General features: G+C 36.9%; 1 protein-coding gene across 3 annotated transcripts in view; it reads right to left on the bottom strand.

Annotated features, from left to right (window-relative positions):
• The window catches only part of LOC138706208 (uncharacterized), a 110,592-nt gene extending 97,249 nt beyond the window's left edge, over window positions 1–13,343 (bottom strand). For all 3 annotated transcript variants that reach the window (XM_069835236.1, XM_069835235.1, XM_069835237.1), the window contains exon 1: window positions 13,103–13,343. The gene's annotated coding sequence lies outside the window, so the exon portion shown is untranslated. The remainder of the gene's footprint in view (window positions 1–13,102) is intronic.
• Between the last annotated feature and the right edge of the window lie 1,523 nt (window positions 13,344–14,866).

The raw sequence follows: 14,866 nt of genomic DNA, 5'->3' as shown, positions 1-14,866 counted from the left end.
AGTTTATATGGAATTCACTTCAAGACTGCAGGCATTTAAATATGACGTAACTGTTATGCTCCCAAGCACCGCAGGGCACTGAAACGTGCTAAACATATAAATAACAGACTGCTGATTCATTTTTCACAAAATAAAATAAAATGAAATGCGACTTTTGATGGAAAATGAACAACATTTCGCCCGTCCTCCTTAGAAGAAAGGTTAGGATAAAAATGTGGTTAACACTGAGCAAAGCATTTACAGCCAGTCATGAAATTGTTTTAATTAATCCAAATTTATGTTTTTTTTTTCTTAGTTATTTAACTACTGTAGCCTACTACTGGGTCATTTAGCGTCGATGAAATTGGTGATAGCGAGATGGTATTTGGAGAGATGAAGGCGAGGATTCGCCATAGATTAGCTGACATTCGCCTTATGGTTGGGGAAAAAGGCCAACCAGATAATCAGCCCAAGAGGAAATCGATACCACGCCCAAGCGCAACTCCGAATTAGCAGGCAAACGCGCTACCGCCTGAGCTACGCCAGCGACTCACTACATTGTTACAAATGTAGAATCGATGAAGATGCAGCGTCTGAGTTCAGCCGAGTTTTTGCTATACATTTATAATTTTACAAACGTAGTAACTATCATAGCGTGAAAACTCATTTGCAGTTAATAAATATTCATCAATTTATTCATTCAAACACATTTTACACATTTTCAGTGAGTAAAAATGTCTGCACAAAATCCAGGAGCAAAAAAAAAAAAAAAAAAAACTGTTGTACGATATACTGGCCCATTTCGAACACTGATAGAAAAAAAGAGGGATTTATGTGGAGCACTATAACATACGGCGGAGTGGACAGTAGGCCTATTGAAATTAATTTGATATTTAAACCCATCAAATCCGAAAGCTTAAATAATGATGACGACGATGATACACAAATATACAGTTCTGAAAGATTCAAGATACAAAACTCATAGTTAATGCGCAGTGTTCAGGAGGAGAATCGCATGCCATTTATGTTTTCTTGCAACTTGATGAACTTGTTTTCCTGCGACGCTGAAAGTGGGTTTAAGAACCACTGCAGAGCGAATTTACCTCAGTTTTCTTGTTGATATTGATCTCTACAATGCGGACCATTCAGGTAGAGCAATAAATCTTTCAAGTCGTTTTAGAGCTTAGGTGTCACCCCACGACTTCTCAATGAAAGCCACCAGAGTTCGATTCCGGAGAGAATCTAAGAAATTGCCGATGGTCAAAACAGCAATGAAGCAACTTTCCTCTTAGTAGCTGTATTAGCTTGTAATTCTCGATCTACAATTTTAATGTCCTATTATAATCTCAGAACTATTTTGTCGTTTCTGTCATACTATGCTTCGTGCAGCCAGTTAAATAATAATAATAATAATAATAATAATAATAATAATAATAATAATAATAATAATAATAATAATAATAATAATAATAATAATAATAATAACAATAAGTCACAAAATACAAAGGTGACACACATTTTCTTATGATAAGTTTCACGTGCTTGCAAAAATTCAGTTCCTTCTTCATTATGTTGCCTTATGATTTCTTAAACTATCAATGAAAGGAAATCTATTAATTATATAAAAATTGAGTCCGTAGTCTCTAAGCGCGGCAGAAGTGAAACTTCTTAGTAAGCTGTGAATGTGTAGTAAATAAATTAAATTTAAATTATGTTTTATTTAACGACGCTCGCAACTGCCGAGGTTATATCAGCGTCGCCGGTGTGCCAGAATTCGGTTCCGCAGGAGTTCTTTTACATGCCACTAAATCTAGTGGCATGAACCTGTCGCATTTAAGCATACTTAAATGCCATCGACATGGGCCGGGATCGAACCCACAACCTCGGGCACTGAAGGCCAGAGCTATACCGCCTGTGCCACCCACGCCGACAACATGTTTAAATGTTCGTGCAATGAAACGTTATATTAGAGTTAAATTATTTAATACTTTGTACTTAGTACTCGTCAGAATTAATAAATGAAACAATTTTGGTTCATAAGATGAACTATCGATTTAATTCTAAATCACCGACACCAGTTGGATCAGACATTGCACCCGTTGATAGTTGGCGGTGTAAGAACATTCACTAAATCGATGACACTTTGCAACTGAACTGCAGAAGAGATGTTAGAAAATGCCTTTTTCCTTGCCCTGCATTCGTTCCAGTCTAGTCTTTTTCGTTTCTGGCCCATTTTCGGCGATTCATTAGCACGCTCTCTTTTAAGCCACGCTGTAGTTCGTTCAGCTCCTGATTTCGGCATATTTTCTAGCAAAATATTCGTAACAATGTCATTTCACTCACTGGTTTCGGCTGTGTAAGACAGAAGACGCATTGCCCGGCAGTAAACGTCCTCCCACTAAGTTATGCATTAATTTGTGTAAATTGGTTTAAACCCGCAAACATCAACTTTATTTAAGCAATAATGTACTATCCGGCAAGGCGAACTTCCGACTTGGCCTTGTAGGTAAGAGCGCTGCAGTCGATCAGGTGACTGTTTATGTTACAGTACAATGTCACATCGTTGTAGTCGCACTTATTTTCCGCGTCGAAAGTTCGCATTGCCGAGCAGTAGTAACGTACACAATTCCGCAGCAACACTCATGGCCGGTTTCACCAAGCTTCTTTAAATCAGCACAAATGACTTAGTCAACAAATGCGTCGTTTAATTTTAACGGGATCTTTAAAAGTTGACGTTTACCAAGCCTCGTTTCTTTAAAATTAAGATGCGTTTAATAACGTGGGGATTTTGTACTTGTATCTTGCATTTTATATTTCATATAAGACTACGGCTTGGAAATCACAAATTTCATTGGTTGCATATGATCATGGCCGACTTTGTTTTGTTTGGCATGAGACAAACGGATAAGAAACAGTAATTTTAAGAACATCTAAAAGTTCTTAGTTCTTGATACTCTTCCTAAATACAGTATGTCATACCTATCGTAATTAAAAACAAAAAGACGCATGGAATAACGTTAAAAGAATAAGAATGAATTAAATAGTTTTCCAAATGAAAATAGGAGGAATGTAGAGCAGTTAAATGGCAACTTCAAAAAGAAATTTAAGAAGAATTTTGTGGAAGATAAGATGGACAGCTTCAGAACTGATGCCACAATTATATAATTGCGGAAGTGAAAATCTTTGAATTTATAAGGGATTTTTTTTGTGGAAATGTAGCTGATCATATATACAAGGCATTGGCTAACAGTAACTTAAACTAACCAAACCTAACCTGTCACAGATTCGTATGTGCATGGTTTATAAGCAAAGTACGAAAGAAACTACCTCAGCGCCCACTTTGCTCGGAGCTTTGTATATGAAATTCTTTGAATATTGAATGAAAAATAGAATCTTCTATTGCAGAATCTTTCGGCCATATTACTGCCAGGAGACAGGATTGCAATATGTACACAATTTATCATATTAATGACAGGAAATGTAGCTATGGGCTTATTAGAAAAATAATGAATGTATTGTGGTCGTCATGTTGATAGTATGTCCGATACTTTATTCACATATCTAGACAATACAGCTTTTGACACCCCTTTCATATCATCAATTGCTATTTCAAAACTTCCCGTAATATAGAATTTTAAAACGAGAAGAATCTATTGAGGTTTTAACTGGGCGATTCCTGTTTGTTGTATTCTAACCTATATTCAGTTTCTTCTAGAATCATTCTTACACTTATTTCCTTAATGTGTGGCTTTCGTGGAATTCTTTATCACTTAAACCTTCAAAATCATTATTCCGAGTGTTATTACTACATATAACTTCGTATTTATGTATAAGTTCTAAATAGAGAATTTCAACATAGAATACGTTCGCCATGTTGTTCACTTCTTAAGGCTTCGTTACTGTTTTAACGCGACGAATTAGGTTCTAATAAATGAACGGTGGGTTTAAAGATGCGTTAGCAATAACGATGCTTGGTTAACACAAAACTGACTAGCGAATCATTAAATTATTTAACGAGACGTTATAATGATAACGAAGGTTGGTGAAACCGGCCATCAGCGTTTTACCGAGTGCGCGAGCTGATCGAGAGCTAGGCCTACCTTTTGGTAAGCGTATACGTGGAAAGCATTTTTGTGTTTTCATCATGTCAGTCAGTCCGCCTGTCAATATGACGAAACTCGCTTCCCACAGGTAGAACTTTTATGAAATATTGAAGCGGTTCCAAAATACTTTATGACGCATCATTAGTCAGTCGAAAAGTTAGAGCGTCGACATTCGACGCCGGACATCCAAATTCAAATCAAGACAAATTAAGTTGGAATTTGTGATCATCGTAGATGGCATTAGGACAGTTTTCTTCGGAGTATATGTGTCGCATATCTTTCTTGGCACTTGTGAGGAAAGAGAAGGTTAGCAATCGAGCCTTTATGGTGGTGGTCCTGTGCAGGGTTGAGCAAGCAAAGGGACTGGGATCAGGATGCGAATTAAGGGGGATGGGGGATTTCCCCCCTGTTGGAACGTTATCCCCGTCTCATAAATTTATATTAACATCCCTGTCAGGGATAACTTCTAGGCTTTTAACATATTATTTTTAGAGACGTTCAATATAGTAATAATTATAAATTGGAAACTTACCACTGCAATTTCACCTAAATTGCACTGTTAATTATTGTTTTTGAATATTTGCAAAAATTAAGTAAACTCTACAACTCCACTAAAGTTACTGGATTCGTGATGCAAGTAACATTAAGGAAGCCGTGAAAAAATCAACAAGATTCCAGACTCATCATAGACTGGGGGGGGGGGGGGGAAAGACAGACGTATATCACGGGCTGCAGGAGTATAGTAAACACAGAAAACATTTTAAAGCAACAATGTTGAAGATAGATATTTTTGTTTTGCAAATTTGCCGTCATTGAACAGAAACCAAGATGGAGATTTCATTGCAACTAATTAGAAATTCCTCTTTCAGGTATGTAATAAACGATCTTCGCACAAAATGTACGATACACAAGCGGTATGTTTTCTTTCAATTCTCGGAAATTAAAAAAGCTCAACTACGTTTCGCTTTTTGAAACTTTTCCTCGAACATGAAAACTTCAACATATCGCCCTTGTAACTCATATTACTATTATGTATGGTATTCTCTATCTAGGATTCTATCCTCTCTCATCAGTAATTCGCACCCTGACTGGAGTAGACATTTAGACAAGGAAGGAGCAATGACACTGAACAGAAGTATGCTCAGTCGCTTAGAAGAAGTTTACCTGTAGGCGAGATGTCGCCGATACTTTTTAAACTAAAATGTAGCAGGTCTACTAAAAGGGGATGAACAAGAGAGATCGTTCTCAATGTATTAAGAAATAAGCAGAGTAGTCAAAAATAAGGAAAAGAGAGTATCAGAAGCAAACAAGATGTCTCTACCAAAGGTGAAGACGTTTTGTCTGAACAAAAATAACATGCAGCTAAAGGAACATCAATGAGTGCATTAGGAAAGTAGCAGTCGATGGAAAAAGACCGCTACTAATATTGACGATTTTGACAAAGGCGTGATACGACGAATGATTCACGAATTCCATCTTTTGCACAAAATTTCTCCTAAAATTTCGAATGCGGCCGAGGGTTCGCCAAAGAATTAGGCTACCTGACATTCGCCTTACAGTTGGGGAAACCCTGGGGGGTAGGAACAAGCCATTCTACATGAAATCACCCATCATTGATTGGTGAATACTACTAGTCGATGACACAGCTCATCTGCCCTGAACCTTGGGGAAGTTAGGGGTGTGAGGCTAACTTTGGAACAAGCGGCTGGCTAACGGTACTTTTGGTGTGAATACCCTCTGCTTAATCCCCTTTCTATTTTCTCCAAAGAAACATTTCTCTCTCTTCATTTGTACTTGGAAGACGAAGGTGAACGTTTGCTTTATAGAACTGCTGGTGTAAATATATATTCAAAGTTAAGTCGTAGCAATATAACTTTCATGTGTAGTGCACTCCATAGTAACGTGGCGTGGAATTGGTAAATCAATATTTTCATAATGCATGCTACTTTGTATTTCTAACTTTCTCTCCATCCACTACTAGTGCGAAACTATTACCCCAACTCAGATTTAAAGAGTAGCCTATTTTAAGAGAGTTCAAGTGTAAGAAGATGGGGATAGCTTAGTAACAGCACAGGGGAGAAGCGCCTTTATGTACTGGCTATCATGTAGCACACCCTCAATCCCTGTTGTTACTGATTGGCAAGGTTCGCCCTAACGACTCAACGTCGGTAAGTTTCCTTCTGTATACAGTATATAGAAAATAGTAGGCTATTATCAGTTTCGGAATAGAGGATGGATGTGAAGTAAAAGGTTTATATATGAATAATTTTTCTTTATTTTCCCTTTATCAAGCTTTAATTTTATTATTTTTTCTAATTTTGGTAGGTAAAGGCTGTGTGATGTATCTTGTCTCACTGTGAAAAGAGAGAGAAAAGAGATATGTCTTACTTCGTCTGTGTTGTTAAGGTGAAGGGGGAGTGGAGCGGTGCCGTCCATCCATCCATCCAGTGGCGGAAGGGACTAGTTGATACATTCTGTAGCGCAAAATAAAATTACAAAATATCTCTCTTCGTACTGTGTAGTTCTGTCACTGAGCTTGCCTTTCAAAAAACTGAGTTCCGGCAGCCTGTACAATAACAAGGTTTTGAAAGGAATCCTGAAAATTTACAACCCTCCTATAATCTCCACCCTCATTTGAAGGGAATTGGTTTTATTGCTACTGAGACAAGATAAACCTTGCCAGGTATAGATATAATTTAATAAAATTCTATACTGCAGGTTTTCAGAGCGAATAGCTCATGTTGTATGTAACAAAAATGTGTAATACCATATTCTTGGAAATTGCATAGTTTTCACAGAAAAAAAAATGTTTTTTCCAAATGTTTAACATCCTCTTATTCCGTAACTATTGCCAGTAGGATCGTGATTTTTTTCCATATCTATAGAAAATCTAATAAAAAATCATTCATCTCTCTAGCGTACTTCAATGGTGTGGACGGTTTTCGTGTAAAATTAATTTAAAAACCACTAATTTGAAGCCACTGACCGATGCGATCAGTTTGCAACATTGTAGCCAGAAAGAGAGATGAGAGGTAGTTCACTGCGACAGAGAGACCTGAGTTAGTTGCCCTCTTACATCTGTATTATGATAAGAAAGAACATTGTGTTAGCGGCAATGTTGCCAGACTGCTCAAACTTCCAACTTAATTTTCTAATTAATCGTGCATTTAATCACAAATCGTAATATAGGTTTTCTATTCATTTAAGTGTACCCTATCGTCCCTTTCAATCTGCAGGGTTATTTCACTTCTACCCTGTACAAGAAAAGATGATAAATTAAGGAAGTACAATTATTGAAGTAGCAGACCTGGGAAATACGGGAACCTTTTCTACGAGTTGTAATGAGACCTCGCTTTGCGGAACTGCAAAGCTATAACGACGCGAACATCGAGGATCTAAGCCAGCGTTGTCAGACACAGCCTAAACGGAGCGGAGCGCTCCACTATAACTCGCTATGTGCTCCGGTGCTTCCACAGACATACCTAAGCAAGTTGACGCTCCGACTGGACGTCTCTAGCACCACAACCGGTTTCGGAGCTTACAACTCTGACACTACTGATCTAAGCAGACATGTTCATAAACAAAAACCTTAAAAAATTTAATAACAGATCTATTAGGTCTATTATTTAGTAAATTATTTAATAACACTGTATCAATTAATACGTTATTTAGCTTGGTGAGAGCGAGATGGTTTTTGGGGAGATGCGGCCGAGGGTTCGCCAAAGAATTAGGCTACCTCACATTCGTCTTACAGTTGGGGAAACCCTGGGGGGGGGGGGGAACAAACAAGTAATCATCCAAGCAGGAATGGAACCCTTATCAGAGCGTAACTCCGGATCAGCAAGCAAAAGGGCCTACCACTTGAGCTATGTCAATGGCTTTTTAAATCCCGTATTATTTTTCTTAAATACTCAGCGTCGTGCTCAGTCAAAAAATATATAATAATAATAATAATAATAATAATAATAATAATAATAATAATAATAAGAATAAGAATAGTAATAATGATGATGATAATAATAATAATAATAATAATAATAATAATAATGATAATAATAATACTAATAGTAGTAATAAAATAGTGCAGTACAAAGTATACAGTGAATACAATATTTCTAAGTACACACAATAAGGAAAATTAAGATTATATATAGCTCAACTTATCACATTAAAGATATAACATTATCGGAAAATATGAAAACAAAAATATAAAATAAGTTGAATATCATTAGAACATAAAAAAAATGTGAATACGTGGAAACATGCAATACAACACTTGTCATAATAGTAAGTTAGTTTGGCAACTCGTCATAAGATAATTTTCTAACTTGGATTTGAAAGAATTCAATGTTCGGCAGCCCTTGACTTCAGGCGGCAGAGAGTTCCAGTGACGAGAGGTAGCAACAGTGAAGGATGAGGAATACAGAGACGATGCGTGAAGTGGAATTTCTAGCGTGTTATCGCGTTGTGATCGAGTATTAATATTATGATAGCGAGAGAGAGTATGAAATCGAGCGAATAAATAATAGGGGGATGAAGAGTGCATAATTCGATATAAGAGAGAAAGTGAGTGCAGATTTCTCCTCTCATGTAACCTAAGCCACGATAACTTCTTGAAAGAAGGTGAGATATGATCATAGTATGGAACATTACAAATGAAGCGGACGCACGCGTTATGAACACGCTGTAGTTTCTGAGCGGAATCAATCCTGAGATCACTGAACAAAACGTCGCAATAATCGAAGTGAGGTAGAATGAGTGTCTGTACCAGCGTCTGTTTTAATTTAGATGGATAATGATACAATCTTTTTAGTGAATGGAGAATAGAGAATGCCTTCTTACATGTATATTTAATATGCGTATCCCAATTGAGATTAGATTCGAAATGTACCCCGAGATTTTTGACGGTAGAGCTAAACGGGATGATTGTTTTATTCAGTTTCACAGGTGGAATATTCAGGTCGTTGACTTCAGGAATTAATCTACGGTTCGCGAACAGAATAGCCTGTGATTTACATGCGTTTAGGTTAAGCCCAAATTGTTGAGACCAGGAAGAGATGGAATCAAGATAGACAGTCTACTTAAATAAACTCCTTTAGAAACATGAAAAACGCCCGGCAGAGAAGTGAAATCCTATCTCTCGTTCTGTGTGCCCACTGTCTTCTGTTTACCCTGTGATGGAAAATATCACAATGAACTATGGTAACCATATAATTAGAGAGTTCGTTACTTATATTGGTTCATGATACTTAACAACAAAATGGGTCAAGGCTCTCTATCCTTGAAGAGAATTATAGTTGTTATAATTATGATCATCTGCCTTTAAGCATTGACCCTTACGCCAGTTTCATTCTCACCCACTTGATAGCCATGGGCCAATACTAGATATTCACAGTTGTGCAACCCAATCACGGGGTAACTATGACGCAAGACCGTTACCCTGAACACTATCGTGTGAAGTCCCACTATGCATCTGTGTAGGTTTGATAGGCCTATAGGTCGGAAAAAGCGAGTCTTGATTAAACCTTTATAACGAAATACTCCCAATATTCAGGTGAACCGTAGTTAGTGTCAATTTCAGGGGTTATTCTTTGGGATATTTCAAACAAAAAAGTTTAATACGATTTTGCTAGTTTTTGCTTCCTTTTCGAGATAAAAATTGTTTTACATGAAATATTTCATAGCGTGTTTTAGGACGGCCAATGATTGAATTCCCAATATGCTCAGTAAATTTAAGAGATCAACATAGAATATTACAGTAATAAATGATTGAAAGAGTTTTAGTTTTGTCCTTTAAATGTTTAGAAATCTGATCCGAACAAATGCAACTTTTTGTTCTGCAAATAAATTTTAAAATGTGTCATTTTCTTACTTTATGAGATGATATACTTAAGCTATAATCTTCTACAGCAGCCGTGGCGAAAATGTGACTCGCGAGCACATTGTGGCTCGCAATGATAACTATGAATTTCTCTTGCTTCCTACCTCCTCCAACCCCCACCCTCTCACTCACTGGAGTCAAAGTCCGTTCCATTTGTATTTGTCTCTGACCTGCGAGTGCCGTATCGTCGCAATGTCTCTCTCGAAACTATGTACCTCTATAAATACGAAAGTTTTAAGTAGGATGGGAGGACGCATTTTTTTTCCTGCCAATATGATGAGAATATTAAATGTATGATTTGTTCACAAGTATTACGAGGAAAACTGTTGTATAACATAAAACGGCATTATACTGCATGTTACTCATGAAACATTAAAAGGTTAAGTGTTATTATTATTATTTATTATTATTATTATTATTATTATTATTATTATTGTCTCTGTACGTCGATCCTTTTTCAGCAGATGTACGAATAATGCGGTTAGCTCACAGATTTACAATGTGATGTTAAATGAAAGCTAAATGTAAGGACTTAACAAATGTTGAACTTTTCAAATCTTTGCCAAAAAATAAATATCCGAAGCTTCGTTCTTTCGCTTGCTATGTTGAAGCCATGTTCGCTACAACTTAAGTTTGTGAAAAATTATTATCAATAATAAAAATAGTAAAAGCCAAATTTAGATCAAGACTGACAGACAAATACCTTCGTGATCAACTACGACTGGCAGCAAGTGACATAATTCATGATATTGAAACTCTGTCGCAGAGACATTCTGAAGACAGTTAATTTTAGGTTATGTTAATGAGTCCTATGTTTTCTTATTCATTTCTTTCTACACGCACTAAACATTAGTTTGTAACCTTGGACTATATAAAATTATATTTAAGTGCTTGACGTAAGGAAATTGAAAATCCGTTAATAAGTCAGACTGTTGCTTCACTTCCCCTTCGGGTGTCCGCCTTCCTCCATAGCTGCTATGCAAGTTGCAGATTACACAGTGGCTCGGCGCAAGATCACATTTTCGCCATGGCTGTTCTACAATATAAGAAATAAAAGACGTGAGAAATAAAAATTAAACGAGTTATAGTTAATGCTAAAATGAAATCACGGCGTTACCCTTTGCTAAATTTGTGATGGTTGTTGTTGTTTAGTCAACTGTCCGAAGACAGGTCTGAATCCCACAAGTGACACCAAGAAGGCACCACTTATGAGGCAACGACGCCAGGAGATAATGGGGTAGGGTGGCCAGTTCCTTTCCTCCTCCACTGCATACTTCGCCCACTAGCTACATATTACACTAGTCAGACTTTAGATGCATACAAGCAATTGTTCATCTGACACATATCGTCAAGTGAGATGTACTGCCTCATAACAGATGTACGTATGAGCCAGAACCTCAATCAGAGGATAATTTGTGGTTGTTACCCATTAGTAGTATTAGTATTAGTATTTATTTATTTAACCTGGTAGAGATAAGGCCGTCAGGCCTTCTCTGCCCCTCTACCAGGAGATTCCAACTACAATATCAACAATAAAATTACAATTAGTATTAAATTTACAATTACAATTACAAATAATATTACAGTTAGTATTAAATTTACAATTACAATAAAATCAAAGTACGAAAAGATTACCTGAATAATTAAAGCTAGATAATTTATCATAGAGAAACAAAGAATATTTTATATTTACTGCATTACAAATTAAATCTAGAATAACAAAATTGTATAGTGATGAAATTACTGAATATTGAAATGTTTTATCATAGATTAAAGAAACTATTTACAAGTAATCAATTACTGACCAAGTGCCTAGTAAGTTTTCGTTTGAATTCAATTTTATTTCGACAGTCCCTGATGCTAGCAGGTAGCGAATTCCAGAGTCTTGGCAGGGCTATTGTGAAAGAAGATGAGTATGAGGAGGTGCGATGGGATGGTATTGTTAGTATAAATAAAAGTTGACTTTTTGTCACTTTCAGTTAAATTCTCTTTAACAACGAAACTATTCGCACCTACGTGATATTAACAGTAAGTGCATCTAAACTACATATCGTATAAGGATAAGAAGTTAAAAATAGGACTATGTGTGAAAACTGGAAATGTGCTGGAAAGTGAGAAAAACTTGACGATAAAACAAAAATATTAAACCATGATATGAGCTATATTTTTTACTTCAAATAAAAATATTTAGGTAAAAATGGAGGAAAATAATGAGTTTCAAAAATATGTCAAGTGCATATCATGGTTTAAAGCCTTTTTTTTTATGGTCAAGTTTACTCCAGTTTACGGTATGGAAAAAGTTAATTTACGAGTAAATAGAAGAGAGTACGCCATGCGATATATCCTGTAAGGTTTTTCCAAAACAAACCTTGCCCCCCCCCCCCCAGAGGAGTCAACGTCGGGTAATTCATGGGATAAAGTTGACGATAAAACAAAAATATTAAACCATGATATCAGCCATATTTTTTACTTCAGATAATAGAAAATATTTAGATAAAAATAGAGGAAAATAATGAGCTTCAAAAATATGTTCAATAATATCATGGTTTAAATCCTTTTTTTTTTTTTTTTTTAATGGTGAAGTTTACTCCAGTTTACGGTATGGAAAAAGTTCATTTACGAGTAATTAGGAAGAGAGTACGCCATGCGATATGTCCTGTAAGGTTTCCCCAAAACAAACCTTGCCCCCCCCCCCGAGGGAAGTCAACGTCGGGTAATTCATGGCGAATCATCGGCATCGCCAATTTCATCGACGCTAAATAGGACAGTAATTGATATGACGTGAAATTAATAATAATAATAATAATAATAATAATAATAATAATAATAATAATAACCATGTGATACTCGATGTGCTATTAGGATAATACAATTTTATTCTATCTCACACTGTCTTAGTTACAGTAGTCATGACACCAGTACACACGTTGAAATCCGGAAATGATCGCTTTTGTCATCGTTATATGATACTTTCTCCATAAATGAATACTGAGAAGTTAGAAACACAACTGTCATAATGCTTACACTGAAGACTGTGAACACACGACAATGCTATTGTAGCAACTAGATTGGCATTGAGCCAATTTAACAACATTACACACTGAGCATAAACGAAAACAGCTGATATTTTGTAACTCACCTCAGAGTTGTGCTGTATCAGGACATTTCTGCAAGTCCAGCCGCTACTCTGCTGAAGAAGTCGTGAAGAACAGTCACCTTCACAAGAGTGCAGCAGACATACGTCAAATTCTGGGCTGTCTTGTGCACGAAGTTGGCCTAGAACATACGGCGAACACACACTGCACGAACGCTCAGCACGGATAACGTTAAAAACGCTGCTGCCTCTACGAAGTGCAGTACCAGACTGCTCAGGTAACCTGTCCTGTCGCGCGGTCAGTAGTTCTAGGGGAGGGGAAGAGTGCGGCGCGGAGGGGAAAGGCACACAAACAATAACAAGATCGTGCGGGGATGATGTTTGACAGGGCAGGCCACTATACCGAATGAAGTATTGGAATATATAGACGTGGAATATTTCAACTCATACCAGTAATTTTAGGGATCTCTGACAATATTATTACTGGAAAAGGCGTCGAGGAAAAAAGTAGTCAGTCGCACTTCCTTCTGACGTAAACCCCGAATGAACTGCGGCCGAAAAAAAAAAATACGAAACACCTGTATAGTACATTGCAATGCATTGATGGCCGCACGGTATAAACCAGCCGTGACGAAAATGTGATCGTTCGCCGAGCCACTGTATAATCTGCAACGTGAATAGCACCTATAGAGGGAGGCGGACACCCGAAGGGGAAGTGAAGCAACTGTCTGAATTATTAACGGATTTTCTTTTTCCTTACGTCAAGCACTTAAATATAATTTTATACAGTACAAGGCTACAAACTAATGTTTAGTACGTGTAACAAAAAAAAAAAAAGAACAATAAAACATTGGACACATTATCACAATCTAAAATTAACTGTCTTCAGAATGTCTCTGCGACAGAGTTTCAAAATCAGGAATTATGTCACTTACTGTCAGTCGTAGTTAATGACGAACGTATTTGTCTGTCAGTCGTGATCTAAATTTGGTTTTTACTATTTCCATTGTTTAAAATATTTTTTTCACAAACGTAAGTTGTAGCGAACATGGCTTCAACAGAGCAAGCGAAACAACGAAGCTTCATATATTTATTTTTTGGCAAAGATTTGAAAAGTTCAACATGTGTCAAGTCCTTACATCTAGCTTTCATTGAACATCACATTGTAAATCTGTGAGTTTAAATTGAAGATTTAACCGCATTATTCGTACATCTGCTGAAAAGGATCGACGTACAGAGATAATAATAATAATAATAATAATAATAATAATAAAACTTAACCTTTTAATGTTTTATCAGTAACCTGTAGTATAATGCCGTTTTATGTTGTACAACCGCTTTGCTCGTAATACTTGTGAACAAATCATACATTTAATAATCTTATCATATTGGCAGCAAAAAATACATCATCCCATCCTACTTGAAACTTTCGTTTTTGTAGAGGTACGTGGTTTCGAGAGAGACATTGCGACGATACGCCACTCGCAGTTCAGAGACAAACACAAATGGAACGGACTTTGACTCCAGTGAGTGAGAGACTGGGGGTTGTGGGAGGCAGGAAGCAAGAGAAATGCATAGCTATCATTGCGAGCCACAATGTGCTCGTGAGTCACATTTTCGCAACGGCTGTATAAACAAATGCTTCTACCATACCCCCTCCCCAATGAACGAGTGGCAGATATATTTCTATTTTAAGAGTAACTTACTACTGAATTACCTCTGCGATGGCTGAGTGGTTAGACCTTCAACTTGTCACGCAGGGGGCCCGGGTTCGAACCCCGGTCAGGTTAGGGAAGTTTCATTGGAAAA

This window comes from Periplaneta americana, chromosome 9 (genome assembly GCF_040183065.1).
Source record: "Periplaneta americana isolate PAMFEO1 chromosome 9, P.americana_PAMFEO1_priV1, whole genome shotgun sequence".
NCBI classification, from domain to species: Eukaryota; Metazoa; Arthropoda; class Insecta; order Blattodea; family Blattidae; genus Periplaneta; species Periplaneta americana.
Note: the sequence above shows the minus strand (reverse complement) of the source record. Positions and strands in the feature narration are given on the sequence as shown.